Source organism: Dama dama, chromosome 15 (genome assembly GCF_033118175.1).
Source record: "Dama dama isolate Ldn47 chromosome 15, ASM3311817v1, whole genome shotgun sequence".
NCBI classification, from domain to species: Eukaryota; Metazoa; Chordata; class Mammalia; order Artiodactyla; family Cervidae; genus Dama; species Dama dama.
In genome coordinates, this window is record NC_083695.1 from 33,415,821 (window position 1) to 33,436,551 (window position 20,731).

Consider the following 20,731-nt stretch of genomic DNA (forward strand, 5'->3'; position numbering starts at 1 on the left):
AACACACATGAATATGGTAGGAAGAAATGAGATTAGGCATGTAACCTCTATTTTTATTTCAACACTATAAAGCCATGAATTTTTAAGTATATATAGAAAGAAAATACTTTGGATGTATTTTAGGAAATTTATAAATGAAAGCTTGATTTTGCTACAGAACAGTAATAATAAGAATTCTTTCCAGAGGTTTTTAAGAACACTGTTTCCTGGCCAGCTGATTCTGGGTGACCATTTTCATGTTAACTCTAGTTTATCTTATGACTGGCCACAAGTTTTTAAACTACACATTTGAATTTACCAAATACACTTAATGATGATTAGAATAGCTCTTAAATTAAAAGAATTTGTTTTGAACAAGCAGTGGACAGATTTCTGGTTTGTCTCTTGCCAGAGATTTATTAGGAATTTTTGTCAACTTGTTTTGGTTACTGTAACCTCTGAAGTTTACAACGATGATAGTGATAAGTATGTAGGTTTTTACTATAATAGAATTTAGAAAAAGTTACGTAAGCTTTATGCTTTATAGGTGTGTAAAGATACTTTACCAGATAGATATACTGATTTTTAAATTATCTTCATTTTGAAGTTATTTTTCTTTTTGTGCAAACCATAGTTTAACATATGAGCAGGTGATTAGTTTCATGCTAACAGAGATAAGTTTAACTAAAAAACAAATTTTATAAATCTTTCTGAAAATCACACAAACGAGATAATTTCTTACAGGGTCAAGAAGTTACTAAATTTTAAAAGTTTGAACGCCTGGTACCATCCAGATGTTTTATGAATTTTTTTTAAGCAAAAATCCAAATAGTGAATAGCTAATTTGTTCAGCATTTAAGATTCACTTCTATAGGACTCAGAACATGGATCCCATCTCATTGACTATGGTTCTAATTACCTCAGCTTGGACTGATCAATATTTGGTCTTTTTCCCACCATACAAACATGTTACTTTGACTCTGTCTCTTTCTCTTCCTTTTGGATAATTTGCAGCCATGTGAGAATGGTTCATTTTGTTTGTTCTCTCTGGCTAGAGGCCAAGGGTCTCTTATTAGTATAATGCAGCTCATTGATGTGAATTTGTTGATCTCCTGGGTAGTTTTTCACAAATTTAAGGCAATTAAAAGCTTTTATATAGCATTTCACTTGAAATTATTAGTGGCCTTTCAGTGATTTTGCTTTTAAAAATTACTTCATCATTTTATGGTTATTTCCTTTCCTTCTCATTTCTCTCCCCTTTCCAACTTATAAAAGTCTTAAAAAAAGGTTTCAAACAACCATTTCATTGATAGATTTCATAAAAAGCAACAATTTATAAACTTGTAATTCAATAACAGTATTTTAATTAATAGTTTTAAAGGACTAATGAAATTTTTTGTTTTTAAATAGTTGTTTATTTTAAGTTTATGGATATTCATAATAGAAGCCATAATGAATCTGGAGAACAATGACAGAAATTGGAGGTCAAAATTATTTAGTAATTGCTAAAAGCAAAAGCATATATATGTGTGTGTATGTATATATACGTACATATATATTTCAAACTTCTGTTTTTAAATGAGGAAAGTTTGTTTCAAAATTAGAGCTATATTAATATCTTAAAATTTTCTTGTAGCTAATAGTTGCCCGTGTTCGTTCCTTAACCTTTGCAGTGAACAGACCTTTCTTGAATACATCAGAAGTAAGAAATGTTGAAGACCACCTGAGTCTTAAGGAATGCTCTTATTGCATTGATTAAATTAAAATCTTTTTACTTCATTTGTACATATTAGGAATCATTGGTGCTATTTCTTTATTCCTCCTCCATTTAAAAGATTATTTATTGAGTTGTTGTTTTGGACAGTTCCGTGGTGGTCCATTGGTTAAGACTCTGCGCTTCCACTGTAAGAGATGCAGATTTGGTCCCTGGATACCTGGTTGGGGAACCAAGTTCCCACATATCATGCATTGTGGCAAAAAACAGAGTTGTTTTCATGGTGTCTGTCAGTAGCAAAGTTTCAATTACATTACTTAATTCGATTTGTTTTGTTAGTCTACTGGATTATTGTAAAGAAACCATCACTAGAGTGTATCTCAGGTAACTTGAAAAAGTTTTAAAGTATTGCAATCAGTATATGAAATGTCATATTCATTTATAGAGACATTCTTTATGTTTTCTATATTTTTACTTGAAAATACATATAAAAATAATAGACACTTAATAGGAACTTCATGCTAAGGTAAGAATATATTATTTTGGTTGAGAAAGTATGCCTTGAAGTTAAACTATCAGGATATAAATCCAAGTATCACAGTTTACTAGCTGTGTTCTCTTGGGCAAGTTAACTTCTAAACCTCATATTCTTCACTTCAAAATAATACATATCTCATAAGGATAAAATAATTACGTGTAGGTTGTTAGAACATTGTGTGGCCCACAGGCAACACTTGGTAAATATTGCTATGCTGCTGGCTGCTGCTAAGTCACTTCAGTCATGTCCGACTCTGTGCGACCCCGGAGACAGCAGCCCACCAGGCTCCCCCGTCCCTGGGATTCTCCAGGCAAGAACACTGGAGTGGGTTGCCATTTCCTTCTCCAATGCATGAAAGTGAAAAGTGAAAGTGAAGTCGCTCAGTCGTGTCTGACTCTTAGCAACCCCGTGGACTGCAATCTACCAGGTTCCTCCGTCCATGGGATTTTCCAGGCAAGAGTACTGGAGTGGGTTGCCATTGCCTTCTCCGAATATTGCTATGATGTTTTTATTATTTTTCAGACTATGTTAAATTTTATACAGGTTTATTCCAAAATTAAGGGTATACCAAGGGGAGACGTTGAATCCCAACAAAAAAGAAAAGCAAAGAGTTGTTAAAAGAAATAACATTTTTCAAGTAGTGTTCTTGTATTTAAAAAAAAAAAAAACAAAACCTGTTCTTTATACTTCATTAAAGTAGAACTGTGTACAAAGGAAACTCATAATTTAGAAAATGTAGTTAACTCTTGGACTTATGGTTGAGTTATATTGAATAGATAAAATCTATTTCTTGGCTAATCAGGAACACTTCAGAGAGTTGACATTCTCATTTTTACAAGAAATAAAGTGATTTGTTAATTTGAACAATATGATTAGAAGCTTCAGGTTTGATTTCATTATTCATAGGTGAATTTCATTAGTATATCATAGGAGATATTTAACTTTTTAAAAAATGTTGCTTAATCTAAATTAAAGGAGTATTTCTGAAATGATTTTTATTATTTTGCGTTGCAGTGGCATGACTTTAAGATGCACAAAACTATTATCTACCTCTTCCTCTAAGCAAATCTTTTTTTTTTTCAAGGTTTTTATTTTTTTTTTTATTTTAGCTGCAAATATTTTTAACCAACAATTTAATTTAAAAATCTTTTTGACTTCCAAAAGAGGCCTTTCCTTGATTGATTTCTACCTACCTCTCTTGCCTGTTTTCAGACAGTGTTCTAAGTTTCAGCCACATTGGACTTCTTTCAGCTTTTATTCTTCTCTGATGAGACAACTCTTTTATTCTTACCTTCCATTATCTAGTTAACTCTATAGTTCCATCAGATTTTGTCTCAATCATCACTTCCTTTTTCAGTTCCATTTAATGTACTTTTGTTATCCTAACAACATTTACATTTTGAACAAATATAAAATGAATCCATACTATATGCTAGATACCATGTATATATTTGTATATACATATGTATATACAATTTTTTGCTTTCAGTAATGTTTCATTCTAGAGAGGCAGGGGGAGGGGGTAGGGCACAACACATATAGCATACTTATATATATATCAGGTGGTAATAATAGTTTATGGAAGTTACATGACAATAAGTATTTTATAAAAGAATAAATTAGGGAAATTGATTAGCACCTGATAGGCAGGGATTGGTAGTGTTCTCTTTTAAACATGATATTCTTGGATGATCTTTTTAAGGAGAAGATGTTTACTTGACACAGAAATTTGAGGGGAAGATCATGTATGTATCTGACTGTTTCAGGCTGATAGAATGGACAGTACAGCGTGCTTGATATTTTTGAGGAATAAAAAGCCTTTGTGATGAGAAGGATGGTAATGTTTTCTGGCCCTTTAAACAGTAGTTAGCACATAGCCAGTAAATATCTGTTGAATTTATGAACTGATATTTGAAACACTGGCCTAGATCATTATTTTCCTAGAAAAGCAAACAGATTGTTTATTTAGTAACTTTTCTTTTGATCAGCTTAAGACTCTGCCTTTCAAACTGGCTTGAAAAATATCAGGGGTATGTCACATCTTCTTGGCTATAAAATTGAGAGTAAATGTTATTTGTAAACATTTCAATACAGAATTCTCATGATTCTCAGATTCTCAGTAATTTTTAGTTTATGATGTATCCGTCGGATTCCTCATGTTTCCACCACATCCCAGTTTTTAAGTTTGTGCTCTTTTCTGTCATTCAGGAGTGAGTACGTTGAGACCTGTTCCAAAAGAAAGCTGTATATCATCAGCTTGGTGTTGGAAATTTTTTTGTACCGTACATCTAATAAGGTCATCTAGTTTCAGATTGGTACAGGCTGTTCCATTTACCCCACCTGTACTATCAGCTCCCACTTGTCTCAGCTCCCAAAGCAATTAACTAAATACCTTTTTTTTGTCTTCATATTTCTTTCTGGAATACTTATCTACGTTTCCTCTGGGACCAGCCTACAGACCACCTGGTGGTTCTTCCCTAACCATAGAATTCTTTAGATTAGTTAGGATTTAACATGAGAAAGATCAAGAAATGATAAAGGAAACTTGATTAAAAGATTTTTTTCTTTAAACACACACATATATCCCCTACCTTAACATATAGTGAAAAGCAGTTTTTCCTAAATGAAAGAAGAGCCTCATTTCCAGATTTCTGGGAAAATAAACGTAAGGATAGGCAAAAATTGAACAGATTTCTTTACTGTGAAACAAAATCCTTTTTTCACAGAACATGTTTTTACATATCAGGAGACACTAGGGTTCAGCAGGACACTATCTGGAAAATACTAGCACAAAAAATCAGCTCTCTATAGCCAAGAGTCAAACATTTTCACTGCTAAAATGAGGCAGATTTATTTTTCCCCTAGCTTAGTTTCCATACTAACCTTTATTGGTTCTTTTTTGTCTTCCAATGATTTAATAAAGAAAGAAAGTATCTAAATATGTTCTCATCACATCCCCCAACCTCATGATCACTTCTTGTTTTTAGCTTCCTTCCAAGAGTGTTCTCCCCTTAATGGCATTCACACTTTAAGAAATGAAAGACAGCCTGTTTTATTTTAAATTTTCAAATTAAAAAGAGATTTGGGTTTGGAATCTGTTTCTCTGACTATAACTGTTCCTCTACCCCAAGGGGAAAATACAGTGAAAGAACACCTGATTTTAAGTGCTCTTTGAACATTATTCTTCCAGATAACGCAGTTTTGTTTTTTTTTTTACCTGCCATCTGCTGAAATTTTATTATTTTTTTAAATTAATTAATTATTTATTTTACTTTACAACATTGTGTTGGTTTTGCCATACATTGGGTTTTTTTGTTTTTTGTTTTATTATGGAAAAAGCAAAGCTTTGGGATACCTGTGTACCAAAAGGTCCTTTTGACATGAACTGTGTGATTCTAATATGCACATGTACACAGACTCACTGTGATTGTTGCAAATAGGAAGCGTGGAGCTTATTTCATTTGTTGTGCTTATGAGTCTGTTATTCTATAGTTGTGAAATTTCAGATATTAATATGTCTAATTTGTTGTTGATTTGACTCATTTCTTACCTAACACACGTAGTATTGTTGGCTATTGAAAAAAAAGTGATGCATGTGTGTAAAAAGATTGTAGTTTTAAAAAATGTACATGAACCCCATTAGGTTTTGTATAATTCTAATAATGAAGAGATTTCTGTTCAAGGATGCTTTATTTTTCTTAAAACTTAAGTATGATTTTATATTCAGTGTATTTATTCCATCTCACTCTAGTGCCAGATTATTCTATTTGCCTTATCCCTGCCATATACAGTTTAAACACTCTATGCCAGTAACTAGTATAAGCAAAATTGTCCCTAACAAACGTGAAATCTGCAAGAGTTTTGTTTGTTTGTATCTTTTCCTCTGTGAAGTTGTCACTTCAGGGTAACATGATATGATGTGAATGTTCTAGCGAAGTGTTCCTTTTATTCCATGGATTACAAATAGCTTAAGAAAATATTTAAACTGAAACTGTAATGATTACTCCTGGTAGTCTCCATTTTATTGAGAATGCCTTTGTCAGAAATTATGTCATCACAATGGACTGTTAGACAGGAAGTTCTGTCTAGCAGATGAATGAATTAGGAGTACTGAGATTCTAATAAAAGACTCTGTTGTAATATTGAAATACTGCTGGTGGGGGGTTGCCAGTTTTCTGTCTTTAAATTTACAGAATATCTTATGTGATTAAGGTAAGAAATACTTAAAATAAATCCTTAGAGTAAACCAACTCTAAACTTGAGAAGCCAGAAATAGAAAATGATATTTCCTTTTAATAATGCCATTTAAGTTCCCAACTTTTCTGAATTCAGTTGCCAGACACTTGTTTCTTTGTCTCAAAAACTCCTAGCAAAAAACAATAAATATACTTCTTGTTTTACTCAGCTAACATCTAATTTTATCTGCACATTAATTCCATTTTAAAACTTTTCTCATGTTCCTAGTCTGAATGATTTATGTAGTCCTCCATTGTTCTGATTATCAGAACAAAGATTTTGATTCTTTATTTTAGAAAGGAAAAATATCCTGACAGTACTATTTGCACGTCATTTAATTGTTTCCTTCCAATTTAAAATATGAACTATTTTAGATACATCTCTGATCTTTCCCTATCTGAATACTAGTTTTTTCGGTAATTCGTATTGCAATAGTATAACATCTTCCAAACACGTATCCCTTTTATGACTGACACAAAGCTTTACATATAGCAGGTATGCAATATAATAGAAGGTGGTTTGGAACTCACACATTTTCTTGTCTAAATATAACCTCCTGCTGTTTCATCTACTTTCTTAGCTAGATTTAACAGTCACTAGACTTGATGACATTTTACAATTAATGGTTAATTCATTATACACTATCTTCTATAGTAAATGTAGAAAAATATTTTTGCAGTATTGTTCCCCAAATCATGGCTTCCTAACTAATAGTAAAATATCTTATCTGTACTAGAGTTTTATTATAGAATAATTACAGCATTTTCTAGTGCTATATCTTAGCCCATTAACTAAAAATAGACCATTTCCATTTAAAATGGAAAATAAAATTATCCTGTTGCTTGAAAATATCTTAACTTGGGTTTTATTACAGGTTGCATATGGTATCTGTTAGAACTTTGAACCTATCTTGCTTTTTGAATTATTATGTGGATTAACTGTTGTATTTGAAAGTTCTTGACTTTAAAAGCATATGTCTGTTTTAAATCTTATACAAATGCTCTACAAGTTTTGAGAAGAGTCTAATTTCTTCGTTGTATGTCTTTTTGGTTTGTTTGTTTTATTTTTATATCAGAACTCAATGTCCTAAGCATTCCCAAATTTAAAACATTGCTTTATATTATATGGTATTATTGATATTAGATAAAATCTACCTATATTACTGACACGGGGACCTGACAAAAATTTTAAGTTTTGAAAAATGATGTTATATAGCATATTAAGATAAAAAACTTTTATCATGGTACTCCCAAGAGAAATAAAATCTCTTTAAGAGTACATTTGAAGAACTTGTCTATAATTCTGTAGATTGACTTATAGAGAAAAAAGTATAAGAAAAATAATTTTTAAAAATTATGCAGAGACCACATTTTCTTCTAAAGCTACTGAAGTTTTGGGAGGTAATTTACTAAATAATGTGTAGTTCATATCTAATTTCAAAAGTCCAAGTAATTTTTGTGTTTTGGCTACCAAGTAGAGCCTTACAGTTTAGTCATATTTGAGTGAGTCATCTACTTCAAAATGAAAGAGCAAGATAGTTCTTGCCCTTTCAACACAAATTTGGCTTTCATAATTTGACTCACATTTGCCATGATTTTGGGTAGTGAATGAATCTAGTAAACTATCTAGCTTCCAGTGTGACATATTTTCTTCTCTGCTGCTGCTAAGTCACTTCAGTCTGTGCAACCCCACAGATGGCAGCCCACCAGGCTCCCCCGTCCCTGGGATTCTCCAGGCAAGAATACTGGAGTGGGTTGCCATTTCCTTCTCCAATTTTCTTCTCTAGAGCTTATCAAATAGCAGTTGTCCTTCTGAAATAATGAGAATTTGGATTCTTTCTGAAAATTTAAGTGAGAAGAGTAGATTATTGTAAAGATAAAAACTGATTAAGTTTAGAGATACACATTAAAGGAAGGATGACTGAAACACAAAAATTAGGATTTTTAATTAACTACCTGTTAATTCACAGATTTAAGAATTTGTGATGGTCTCATAGTGTCTTCTGGATTCCAAGAAAGTGATGACTCAGATTTCATAAGTAAACATCCGTTCAGTTTAGTTCAGTCACTCAGTCATGTCCCACTCTTTGTGACCCCATGGCCTGCAGCAGGCCAGGCTTCTCTGTCCATCACCAACTCCTGGAGCTTGCTCAAACTCATGTTCATCAAGTTGGTGATGTCATCCAACCATCTCATCCTCTTTCCCAGCATCAGGGTCTTTTCCAGTGAGTCAGTTCTTCACCATCAGGTGGCCAAAGTATTGGAGTTTCAGCTTCAGCATCGGTCCTTCCAGTGAATATTCAGGACTGATTTCCTTTAGGATGGACTGGCTGGATCTCCTTGCAGTCCAAGGGACTCTCAAGAGCCTTCTCCAGCACCACAGTTCAAAAGCATCAATTTTTCGGTGCTCAGCTTTCTTTATAGTAGAACTCATATCCATACATGACTACTGGAAAAACCGTAACTTTTACTAGATGGCCAAACAAAGGTCCTTATATGCTGTCTTAATATGCTATTTAGGTTTGTTATAGCTTTTCTCCCAAAGAGCAAGTGTCTTTTAATTTCATGGCTGCAGTCACCATCTGCAGTGATTTTGGAGCCCAAGAAAATAAAGTCTGTCACAGTTTCCATTGTCCCTCATGTATTTGCCATGATGCCATGATCTTAGTTTTCTGAATGTTGAGTTTTAAGCCAACTTTTTCACTCTCTTTCACTTTCATCAAGAGGCTGTTAAGTTCTTCTTCACTTTCTGCCATAAGGGTGGTGTCATCTTCATACCTGAGGTTATTGATATTTCTCCTGGAAATATCATAAACATGGAAAAGTATATTTCTAAGAAATCCTTGAGAAATTTCTACCTAATGTGATGATTTTATCTTATTTTTGAAACAAAGAACCTCTATACTGTTTACAAATTTCCTAGTCTTTTGTACATTTTCAGTTTTTCAGTGTATATTTCCTTTTCCTATAGTTATTAGAAAACTAAAAGTAAGTCTCTGTTTTGCAGCTTATGACATTGTGTTTATTCTGTTTTTTCTTTACCAGTGCCTTTTAATCATGGTCTTATCTTTTTTACATCCTTCTCAACCACCTTAATCCTCAAAGAATTAGGTAAAGTGTAAGTGAAATACTTATAAAACTCAAGAGAATGTTCTTAGATTCTGACTTGCCAACATATAGATCCTAAATATAAGAGAAAAATCATGAGCAAAGGTTCATGGTCTTTACATAATTAGAAAGTACTGTTACTGTTATAATTACTCTGAATTGATGTATTCTTATAGACACCCAAAGATTCTTGTATACAAGTGTTACTTGTATGCTTCCAAAGTAATAGAGAGTTTGTACTAAAAATGACTAGCAAGAAAATTTTCAGGAGTATATCTAGGATATATTTTATATGTGACACCTTTTCCTGAGTCCTTTATGTTCTAATTTTAGAAAGTTTCATTTTTTTTAATAGCAGTACATAAATGTTTTCTTAGCTCTATGTAAGTAAGAATCTGTAAACAATTTATGGAATGATATTATATTATAGTTTTGTTTTAAATTTGTTTCTGTCATACCTTGAGAGAATATTTCATGAACTTTGAATCATTTGTCTTCGAGGTACCTGAAATAATTTCAAAGGATACCTTACCATGACAAATGTAGTTAAATTTAAATATTGTTTTGTATAACTTCATTCCTAATACTGAGTTACTCTGTATCTACCAGTTTTTCTCGGTGCTGAAAATATAGCAGTGACCAAAACAAATAAAGATTGATGTCCCCAAGGAGCTTACATTTTAGTGTATGAAGACTTCAAACAAAATATATAGTGTATTAGATGGTAATGAGAAGTATAGAGGAAAATAAAACGGAAAAGGAGTGTTGTGGGGTCTGCAGAGAGTGGTTGTACTTTCAAATGGCCCCATTAGAGAAAGCCTCACCCAAGAAGGTAGAATTTAAATAAAGTTTGAAGAAGTTAAATGAGCCAGTCACGTACATCTTAGGGATAAAAACAATCTAGACACAGGAAATAGATAACAAGTATATCTACAGTATACTTGTGAGGAGTGACGAGCATAGCATATTTCAGAAACAAGGAGACTAATATAGCTGGAGTGGAGTAAGAAATGGGAAAAGTAGTAGAAGATACAGAAGGAAAGATTTGAGGGGTATATTGAGAATGACTTTACACACCATAGTAAAGACTTTATTTTTGTTTTACTTTCAACGAATAAAATGTCTTTAGAGGCTTTTGTGTGGAAGAGCAACATAACCTGACTTTTATTTTAGTATAGCGTTATTCTGGCTGCTTTGTGAGTGGGACAGAGATAGACATTGGGAGATCAATTTGGAGGGCTTTGTAGTTATACAGGGAAGAGATAAGGTGGCATGAACTTGGATGCTGGCAATGGAAGTAGTGAGAAGCAATCAGATTCTGAGTATAGTTTGCAGGTAGATATAATAGAATATGCTATTGGATTGGAAGTAGGATATGAGAGAAAGAAGGAAGTATTATATATATTATTTACATAATAAAAGATGGAAATTCCATGAACTGAGATGAGGGAATTGGGAAGAATTTGGTTCTGTTTTACACAAACTATGGGAAGTTTTAGTCTCATAGCCCAGTGGCCTATGGTTAATATAGTCCCTTGTCCACAGTGAATGAGTGATAGATCATTTAATATTTCATTTTGTCTCAAACTTAGTTTAGACTTAGACCTTGATAAACTTGTATATTTATGATGAAGAAATTGGTCTTTTTTTAGTTTATTGATTGTATTTCTATTTTATAATGTAATATGAGGCACACTAATGGAAATACAACTTGAAGTTCTTTTCTTTTCTTACTAACATTTAAAAAATAAATATATATAATGTCTTTTGTCTTACTAACATATTTGTACACCCTCCCCCTTCTTGGCAAACTTGTTTGAAAGTATAGTGTTACACGTTATGTCATGGGTATACTAGAGCACATGTGTTCAATACAGTTCATAAATGGAAGCAGCTGGCTTCCTGTGCAGTTAAGAGAAGGCATGCACACAGCTGAGATCAAACTTCAGAATTCATTGGATTCAGTTTCTATCTTGTGTGATCATGTTGTAATTTCAATTAGTACAGATGTGTAACAAGCTACCTAAATGGCTTAAAAATGATTTTGTTTCAATAGTTGAACTGCTAAACCTAGTTAATGTTCTTTCCCCATGCCTTGTCCCAACTCATCCATCCTACCTCTTAAAACAGCACATTATACCTATAGACTTAGTTTTATATTCGATTCTGAAAAGGTCTTGGCAAGAGGCAAAAAAGTTATCATCTCAAAGGGAAAAGCTGAATTCATACACAGGAACTGCAGGATTACTTTGGCGTTTTACTAGTCCCTTGTAACACTAGCAGGTCCCATAAATACCTAATGGAAAAACAGCAGAAAATGAGATCTGCAGCAGCCTTCTGAGATCGAATTTATGTTGCTGAACATTTTTTTGAGGTTGAGTGTAAAGGTCAAAAGAAAGTGGTTAGATTAAAGTTGCTGATTTTTGCAAACTTAAGGCCATGTTTAAAGGTTCCTCTTTTTGTAGCAAGAAAATTTCAAGATAAATGGCTTTGCTTCATTAGCTGAAATGTCATGTCTTCATTTAATATCTGTTACATGAGACATTTAGTGATTTAGTAGTATTTACATGCAACAAATAAAATCTTCAACCCAATTTAATAAATGTAGATAAAAGAAATTAATTTTTAAAATTGGAGATCTTACCAAGGTAAGATAAGTGAATGTATATGACTGTATTTTTTAAATTTTAGATATTTTTGGAAAATGTAGAAGGAAAGAAGTCAAAGTTTTCCTTTTTGTTAGTTTAAGTTATTGATCCAGCATAGTATTACCCATCTCTTTTAAAAACATATTTTATCTATTTATTTAATACTATTTCAGTGAAGGTAAACTTCACTGAAGAAAGGACATTAAAATTTTAGCATTAAATTAAAATTCATAGATGTTTTTACTGGTCCCTTTTCCTTTTGAATCGGGCTTCCCTGGTGGCTCAGACAGTAAAGAATCTGCCTGCAATACTGGAGACCTGGGTTCCACCCCTGGGTCAGGAAGATCCCCTGGAGAAGGGAATGACTACCCACTCCAGTATTCCTGCCTGGAAAATTCCAGAGGAGGAGGAGGAGGAGGAGGGCTGGAGACCTACAGTCCATGAGGTCAAAAAGAGTCAGACAAGACTAAATGACTAACACTTTCTTTTCTTTCTTCTTTCTTTACCTTTTGAATAACCTTCTGTCCCTCTATCACTATTTTAATGAATCAAAGAAAGTGTGAGCTACTAGCATACTATAGACTTTGTACGGTGAAAAACTATAAACTTCCATTCTGGACACTTCTTTTTTGAGTTGATAGTACATAAAGCCACAACAAACATTAACTTAAAATTATGAATTATCTGTATCTCCAGGGCTTTCCTTCTGTCTTTGATTTCACAGTCCAGATTGTCAGTCATTGATGGCTCAGAATTGAAAAGAATAAAATGAAAAATTTTGGCATATTACATTGAGTACTACATTACAATAAAAGTTATAGAGTAATAATATACTAAATCTTTTTTTGCAGTAGTTGAGAATTACTAGTAAAGCCATTTATTGTTATCTCTAAGAAGTGGGATTATGGACAATTTTTCACTTTCTATTTTATGTTTTTTTTTTTTAATTTTAAAAAATTCATTTTAATGACACAGAGATTAATATTTTTAATAAGGTACAATTCACAGAGAAGATAAACATCATAAACCATTAGATACCCAAGAAAGAAACAAAGATACATAAAGCAAAACTCAGAAGATAGATAAGGGAAAAGAAATCTATTTTATGTTTTTCTCTATTTTAAGCAGTTTTCATGACAAATACCTTAATAAGGACAGTATTAATTTTATTATTTTTGTTTAAAACTATTTATTAAACATCAGCTGATCTTATTAATAACCTGGAATCACAATTTATATAAAAAGTTACTTTCATATGAATCTGCAGTCTCAATTGATCGCTATTGTTCTTTATGGAACTAGACAGAGATTAGATCTCCTGACAATGACAGTTGGTTCTTAAACCCAGGTCCTGTATTATACCACATTTTTCTCATTAGTTCACACTATACTGTATAGGCAATTTCCTCCTCTTAACTTTTTGTATTTTATTACTCTGTTAAAGTAGAACTACACTTCTCTTTCCAAGTGCCCTTTTCTATTCAGTACTGTTTCTATTCAGGGGTCCCAAGTGGTCAGTTATTCTGATTGGGGAGAGGGAGTGGGTGTTGGTATAGCTAGTGGGATTGAAAGACTGTTAGGAAAGTGGGTAACTGTATAGTTATACCTCATTAAAAAGAGCCTCCTCTCACCTTCTCAAGTCAAAGGCTGTACCTTAACTGACTTACTGCCATTCTTATTTTTGAAGCCACCCATTATTATGTTCAACTGTTTTTGATGTTGTTGAGGTGAGGAACTTAAAGAAAAATGAACCAAAGTTCCTTTAATTTCAGAGTTTTAACAAACTTGTGTTCTCCAAATCTTCAAAAGGAGTGTTTAGCAATACTTGCAAATATGACATACTGTCATGTGAGTTTTTAGTGATAATTGTTAATGGAACAATTTGCAGTATTTTAGCTAGCTGTAGAGGCTGTCATTGAAACGTATAATATATATTCTGTGTTCATTGATAGAGCTTTTATGAAGGAGTCAGTATTGTGTACTAGAGAGAGCATTAGATGGCAAATTGTGTTTCAAATACTAATCATAGTTTTGTCACTAGATTATATAATGTGCAAGTTTAATAAACTGTCTAGACCTGTACTACTAATAAAATTGGAAGGTGAATAGGATTATCTATAAAGTTTCTTTCAGCTCTAAAAACTATAATTATTTAAACATTTTATTATGACAAAATTAAAATCATATAAAAATATGAAATGGCACAGTGAACTCCTCTATTCCCATTACCTACATTCATATCTTAACATTAACAGTAATCCCTAGTGTTTTCTAATATCTAGTCCATGTTAAAATTTTCATTTCATCTCAGTAAAAATAATTTTCATTGTATAATCATTTTATTCAAATCATAATCCAAATAAGGTGTGTGTGTTTATCATCTAGCTTTTTTGTCTTGTATGTGTTTGTTCAAAAATACCTAACAAAATTTATCTTCTTAACCATTTTTTTTTATTATTATCTTATTTTTTTTTTTTTTATTAGTTGGAAGCTAATTACTTCACAACATTTCAGTGGGTTTTGTCATACATTGATATGAATCAGCCATAGATTTACACGTATTCCCCATCCCGATCCCCCCTCCCACCTCCCTCTCCACCCGATTCCTCTGGGTCTTCCCAGTGCACCAGGCCCGAGCACTTGTCTCATACATCCCGCCTGGGCTGGTGATCTGTTTCACCATAGATAGTATACATGCTGTTCTTTTGAAACATCCCACCCTCACCTTCTCCCACAGAGTTCAAAAGTCTGTTCTGTATTTCTGTGTCTCTTTTTCTGTTTTGCATATAGGGTTATCGTTACCATCTTTCTAAATTCCATATATATGTGTTAGTATGCTGTAATGTTCTTTATCTTTCTGGCTTACTTCACTCTGTATAAGGGGCTCCAGTTTCATCCATCTCATTAGGACTGGTTCAAATGAATTCTTTTTAACGGCTGAGTAATATTCCATGGTGTATATGTACCACAGCTTCCTTATCCATTCATCTGCTGATGGGCATCTAGGTTGCTTCCATGTCCTGGCTATTATAAACAGTGCTGTGATGAACATTGGGGTGCACGTGTCCCTTTCAGATCTGGTTTCCTCAGCGTGTATGCCCAGAAGTGGGATTGCTGGGTCATATGGCAGTTCTATTTCCAGTTTTTTAAGAAATCTCCACACTGTTTTCCATAGCGGCTGTACTAGTTTGCATTCCCACCAACAGTGTAAGAGGGTTCCCTTTTCTCCACACCCTCTCCAGCATTTATTGCTTGTAGACTTTTGGATAGCAGCCATCCTGACTGGCGTGTAATGGTACCTCATTGTGGTTTTGATTTGCATTTCTCTAATAATGAGTGATGTTGAGCATCTTTTCATGTGTTTGTTAGCCATCTGTATGTCTTCTTTGGAGAAATGTCTGTTTAGTTCTTTGGCCCATTTTTTGATTGGGTCATTTATTTTTCTGGAATTGAGCTGCAGGAGTTGCTTGTATATTTTTGAGATTAATCCTTTGTCTGTTTCTTCATTTGCTATTATTTTCTCCCAATCTGAGGGCTGTCTTTTCACCTTACTTATAGTTTCCTTTGTAGTGCAAAAGCTTTTAAGTTTCATTAGGTCCCATTTGTTTATTTTTGCTTTTATTTCCAATATTCTGGGGGGTGGGTCATAGAGGATCTTGCTGTGATTATGTCAGAGAGTGTTTTGCCTATGTTCTCCTCCAGGATAGTGTTGGAAGTTTTGGCCACAGCAATCAGAGCAGAAAAAGAAATAAAAGGAATCCAGATAGGAAAAGAAGAAGTGAAACTCTCACTGTTTGCAGATGACATGATCCTCTACATAGAAAACCCTAAAGACTCTACCAGAAAATTACTAGAGCTAATCAATGAATATAGTAAAGTTGCAGGATATAAAATTAACACACAGAAATCCCTTGCATTCCTATATACTAACAATGAAAAAACAGAAAGAGAAATTAAGGAAACAATACCATTCACCATTGCAACAAAAAGAATAAAATACTTAGGAGTATATCTACCTAAAGAAACAAAGGACCTATACATAGAAAACTATAAAACACTGATGAAAGAAATCAAAGAGGACACAAACAGATGGAGAAACATACCGTGTTCATGGATTGGAAGAATCAATATTGTCAAAATGGCTATTCTACCCAAAGCAATCTATAGATTCAATGCAATCCCTATCAAGCTACCAACGGTATTTTTCACAGAACTAGACCAAAGAATTTCACAATTTGTATGGAAATACAAAAAACCTCGAATAGCCAGAGTAATCTTGAGAAAGAAGAATGGAACTGGAGGAATCAACCTGCCTGACTTCAGACTCTACTACAAAGCCACAGTCATCAAGACAGTATGGTACTGGCACAAAGACAGAAATATAGATCAATGGAACAGAATAGAAAGCCCAGAGATAAATCCACGAACCTATGGACACCTTATCTTTGACAAAGGAGGCAAGGATATACAATGGAAAAAAGACAACCTCTTTAACAAGTGGTGCTGGGAAAACTGGTCAACCACTTGTAAAAGAATGAAACTAGAACACTTTCTAACACCATACACAAAAATAAACTCAAAATGGATTAAAGTTCTTAACCATTTTTATATGTATGGTGCTGTAGTATTAACTATAAGCACATTGTTGTGAAACAGATTTCTAGAACTTTTTCATCTTGCAAGACTGAAACTCTGTCCATTAAGCAACAGCTTCTCTTCTCCCAGCTCTTGGCAACTATCATGCTACTTCCTAGTTCTAAGAGTTTGACTATTTTAGATAGCAGGTATGAGTGGAATCATGCCGTATTTTTATGTTGTTGTTGTTACTAGCTTATTTCTCTTAGAATAATATCCTCAAAATTTCCCACACTGCACCATATGATAAGACTCCGTTCTTTTTTAAGGCTGAATAGTATTCCACTGGTGGTGCTAGTGGTAAAAAACCCACCTGCCAATGCAGGGGACAGAAGAGATACTGATTCAGTCCCTGGGTTGGGAAGATCCCCTGGAGGAGAGCATGGCAACCCACTCCAGCGTTCTGGCCTGGAGAATCCCATGGAGGGAGAAGCCGGGCAGAGTACAGTCCGTAGGGTCACCCAGAGTTGGACACAACTGAAGCAGCTTAACACGCAGTATCCCACTGTACATATTTATCACGTTTTTATAGTACGTTCTGGGCTTCCCAGGGGGCACAGTGGTAAAAAACCCTTCTGCCAAGCTGGAGATGCAGGTTCGATCCTTCGGTTGGGATGATCCCCTGGTGGAGGAAGTGCAACCCACTCCAATATTCTTGCCCGGGAAATCACATGGACAGAGGAGCCTAGCAGGTGTCTCAATGAGTCAGACACAACCTTGGCGACTAAACAACAACATTGGCAAAATGTATTTAAGATTTACTCTTGTAGTGTGAATCAGTCATATTTACTATGTAAAATAGTTATTTTATAAATGAGTTCTGTCATTTTATATTCTTTCTGTTCCTGAGATTATTTGTTTTGTTTTTGTTTTACATCTTTCCTGTGGTCTCTTCCCCCTGAACTCCGTGCCTGCACTCTGGCTTATTTTGTGTGTGTTTGTTTTCCATAAATTTTTAGGCTTATATTTTTATTCTGATGATTCCCTTGTAATCTGTAACATCATTTAAACTAATTATTTTAAGATGTTAGCTGTTGATTCTTAGAAATTCCTCATTCTCTTTTCTTACAGTGTTTTTTTTTCCTTTGTATTTTTAAGCAAATGTAGACTACAATTGCATGGTTTATAAGCTTTTCAGAAGTTCCTTGACTCCTGACTATGAAAGAAGAGGATATCTTAGTTAATACACTGTCTCTCACCATTCACTCTCAATTACTGAGAAAGAGAGCATCCATAAAGAGGTTTTATAAGATTTACATTCTGTTCTGTAACCAAAACCACTCATATACTCAATTTTTGTTTTTTTCTTAATAACTATTAAAAGAATCAAAATTCATTGCCAGACTTTTATTAATAGTAGTCATCTCTGGTTTGCAAAAGTTTATTCTCAGCGATTTCTTCAGAAAATCACATAGATACTATATTCCTCTAATTCTTTTATGTTCAAAAAATTTTTCATTTCATTTATACTTACATGGTAATTTAATCACAAATAAAATTCTTAGCTAGACTTTCTTTCCTTGAGGAGAGTATGGTCGTTGCTTCATTATCTTATATCTTTTGATGATGCTTTGAAGTGTCCGCACACTCACATAGATTTCTTCCTTCTTCATTGGTTAACTCTCCTTTACATTATGCACTTTCATTACTCTATGGTGCGGTGTATGTATTTCTTATTTATTTGTTGTCTGTCTCCATCCCATAGAATGAAAATAACAATAAAGAGATTTGGTCTGACTTGTTCGCTACTGAATTCCAAGAGTCTCTGTCAGTGTTCATTACTTGTTGTTGTTCAGTCGCTCAGTTATGTTCGACTCTTAGTGACCCCAGGGACTATAGCATGCCAGGCTTCCCTGTCCTTCATCATTTCCCAGTTTGTTCAAACTCATGTCCATTTAGTTGGTGATGCCATCCAACCATCTCGTCCTCTGTCATCCCCTCCTCCTCCTCCTGCCTTTAGTCTTTCCCAACATCAGGGTCTTTTCTAATGAGCCAGCTCTTCTCATACGTGGCCAAAGTATTAGAGCTTCAGCATGAGTCAGGGTTGATTTCCTTTAAAATTGACTGGTTTGATCTCCTTGCTGTCCAGGGGACTCTCAGGAGTCATCTCCAGCACTACAATTTGAAAGCATCGATTCTTTCCTTCTCAGCCTTCTTTATGGTCCAAATCTCACATCCATACATGACTACTAGAAAAACCATAGCTTTGACTATATGGACCTTTCTCGGCAAACTAGTGTCTCTTCTTTCTAATATGCTGTCCAGATTCGTCATAACTTTTCCTCCAAGGAGCAAGCATCTTTTGATTTCATGGCTGCAGTCACCATCTGCAGTGATTTTGGAGCCCAAGAGAATAAAGGCTGTCACTGTTTGCCTTGTTTCCCCATCTGTTTGCCATGATGTGATAGGACCGGATGGCACGATCTTAGTTCTTTAAATGTTGAGTTTTAAGCCAGCTTTTTCACTCTCCTCTTTTACCTTCATAAAGAAGCTCTTTAATTCCTCTTTGCTTTCTGCCATTAGAGTGGTGTTATCTGCATATCTGAGGCTGTTGCTCTTTCTCCTGGCAGTGTTGATTCCAGCTTGTGTTTCACCCAGCCTCACATTTTGTGTGACGTACTCTGCATATAAATTAAATGAGCAGGGTGACAGTATACAGCCTTGGCGTAGTCCTTTCCCAATTTTGAACCAGTTCGTTGTTCCATGTCTGGTTCTAGCTATTGCTTCTTGACCTGCATATGGGTTTCTCAGGAGGCAGGTAAGGTGGTCTGGTATTCCCGTCTCTTGAGAATTTTCCACAATTTGTTGTGATCCCCACAATCAAAGGCATTAGCATAGTCAATGAAGTAAAAGTAGATGTTTTTCTGGAATTTTCTTGCTTTTTATGATCCGGCATATGTTGGCAATCTGATCTCTGGTTCATCTGCCTTTTCTAAATCTAGCTTGTCCATCTGGAATTTCTCAGTTCACATACTGTTAATGCCTAGTTCGAAGGATTTTGAGCATTACCTTGCTAGCATGTGGCGTGAGTAATATTTTGTGGTAGTTTGAACATTCTTCTGCATTGCCTTTTTTGGGAATGGAATGAAAACTGACCTTTTCCAGTCCTGTGGCCACTGCTGAGATTTCCAAATTTGCTGGCATACTGAGAGCAGCACTTTCACAGCATCCTCTTTCACACAGCATCATCTTTCAGGATTTGAAATCGTTCAAATTCTGAAATAGCTGAAATTCTGTCACCTCCGCTAGCTTTGTAGTGATGCTTCCTGAGGCCCACTTGACTTCACACTCCAGGATGTCTCGTTCTAGGTGAGTGATCACACCATCGTAGTTATCTGGGTCATTAAGATCTTTTTTATATACCTATTCTGTGTGTTCTTGCCACCTCTTCTTAATATCGTCTGCTTCTGTTAGATCCATATAGTTTCTGTCCTTTATTGTGCCCATCTTTGCATGAAATGTTCCCTTGGTATCTCTCATTTTCTTGAAGAGATCTCTAGTCTTTCCTATTTTATTGCTTTCCTCTATTTTTTGCATTTTTCATTTAGGAAGGCTTTCTTATCTCTCCTTGCTATTCTTTGTAACTCTGCATTCAGATGGGTATATCTTTTCTTTTCTCCTTTGCCTTTCATTTCTCTTCTTTTCTCAGCTGTTTGTAAGGCCACCTCAGACACCATTTCCTTTTTTGCATTTATTTTTCTTGGGAATGGTTTTGATCACTGCCTCCTGTACAATGTTATGAACCTCTGTTCATAGTTCTTCAGGCTCTCTGTCTATCAGATCTAATCCCTTGAATCTTTCTGTCACTTCCACTGTATAATCATAGTTGATTTCAGTCACTCAGTCATGTCTGACTCTGTGACCCTGTGGATTG

At 34.3% G+C, this 20,731-nt stretch overlaps 1 protein-coding gene across 6 annotated transcripts in view; it reads left to right on the forward strand.

The window, feature by feature from the left end:
- The window catches only part of ADK (adenosine kinase), a 553,238-nt gene that overhangs the window by 322,436 nt on the left and 210,071 nt on the right, over positions 1-20,731 (forward strand). The window lies entirely within an intron of this gene.